Source organism: Zea mays, chromosome 9, assembly GCF_902167145.1.
Source record: "Zea mays cultivar B73 chromosome 9, Zm-B73-REFERENCE-NAM-5.0, whole genome shotgun sequence".
NCBI lineage: Eukaryota > Viridiplantae > Streptophyta > Magnoliopsida > Poales > Poaceae > Zea > Zea mays.
In genome coordinates, this window is record NC_050104.1 from 83,313,837 (window position 1) to 83,315,740 (window position 1,904).

The 1,904-nt window shown below is 44.4% G+C and overlaps 1 pseudogene; it reads right to left on the bottom strand.

Annotated features, from left to right (window-relative positions):
* Positions 1-416: 416 nt before the first annotated feature.
* Positions 417-1,243, bottom strand: LOC103640042 (cinnamoyl-CoA reductase 1-like; annotated as a pseudogene).
* Between the last annotated feature and the right edge of the window lie 661 nt (positions 1,244-1,904).

Consider the following 1,904-nt stretch of genomic DNA (forward strand, 5'->3'; position numbering starts at 1 on the left):
TTTTAAACGGAGGAGACCTGCAAAGCTGGCTAAGCGCGACCCCGCCAGGCTAGGGTACGGGAAGAGGAATGGAGGAAGGGAATTGGTGTGAAGAGCCGCCTATGATTAATTTTTCCTCGGTAGTCTCCCGTAACCGTAACCTAGAAAAATATGTATTGCTTCCTTCCTGTGGCACGGAAGTAGTTTGTCAAGTCTACTGGTGTTTCCTTGTTCCCGGCTTCCCGCACCTATACAACGCTAATTTGTCCTTGTAGTCTCCTTAATTCTAGAGGTTAACTAACTAATTAAAAGTTCAGTCATCTCATCTATATAAGGATTGTACCTCTATTCGCCGTGAACCAAGAGTCCGTCCCTGCAGCCATGTACGCTTCAGTATATGATGAAACGTACAAGAGAAATGGTTAGGTAAGTAAAGTTTACTTGCTAATGAAAGGGTAATCATCAGGGTACATCGTCTTCAGCAGCTCCAGCAGGTCACAGATGCTGATGAAATGAGGAGCGCAGATGTGCCTGCCGGAGGCTTGTGGTGTCTCGTACACAAGCAGGAGAGCATCGGCAGTGTCCCTGACGTCGACGATGTGCCAAAGCTTGTCCCTCATTCGATCAGATCCTCCTGCATCAACATAAAAAAGGCAATATAGGACGATCAAGTCAGAGCAATAACACAATCGGCTATAAGGGGAATTATAAAAAGAAGATATGAATTCAGCGCATTGTTTGGCGATGCGTGACAGAGAACCTTTCAGGAAGTATACGAGGAACTGGCAGCTCGTGTTGAGCGTTGGCTGTAGAAGAGGGTCGAAGACCACAGCTGGATTGACCGTCACAACATCTAGCCCAGTCTGCTTCGCGTATTCAAGTGCGGCCTCTTCTGACGAGATCTTGGCGACAAAATACCAGTTCTGCAATTAAACAAGGCGAAGTGACGAACTCATATTTGGAAACGAACGAGTATATGCAAGTTTATATAGAGCATATTTTGAAACCAGGTCTTTCATCTGTTCAGGCTCTCCCTGTTTTCGTTACTGCCGCTGGTTTACAGTTCCAGTTACCTCTTCGTTCCTGCAGAACTCTTTATCTGACCAGCAGTTCTCATCTTTGATCTTGTCTTTGGGCCAGTCTTTCGAGTTTGATCTCAACGGCAACCATGGATGAAACAACGACCACTCGATGAGCATTTGCAGCAGACGCAGCCTTGAGTGCGTTTATGGTGCCGGTAACAGCAGGACCCAGCATCTCTCGCTGAAAAGTTGCGCACATCATGGTATTGGACCATAAAGTGTGATAAATATAGCACAAAGCTGCCACAAAGAAGTGATTTCCAAGCATAAACAAAAAATGGAACAAACAGATATGCTTACCTGAATAAGGATTATTATCAAAAAGAGAGGACCAGATCAAGATAGTACCTAAACGAGCTTACCTAGTAGAATCCAGTAGTTGAATCCGAAACTCAGGTTGAGAAGGCTAATTGACGTGTTATTCAGCAACCCAAAGAGTATCATTGTTTGTCCATCAATCATCTTGGGCTAAAAAATGCAAGCGCTATGTCACATCCCACATGAAGGGTGCAGAAGGCCACCATCAGATGTTAGCTTGTTAATGTTGTAGCTACATAGGTTCATAAACAAGACAAGTCAACATCCTGCTCTGAGCAGCTATACTTGATGCTTTGTTATTCAAGGTGCATTGATGCATGGGAAAAACAAAGTATGTTGTACTAACCAAACGGAAAACCAAGCGTGCAGATGAGAGCTTTGTTGCAGATGACAATAGCAACAAAGAGTGCAAGTGACCTGATCACACCGAGATGGAAACCAGCTAACATCTTGACCAACTGGTGTTTCTCTGCTTGTCTGTCTGTATCCAAATATGTAAAGAGTATAGTTTTCCATGGTGACCAG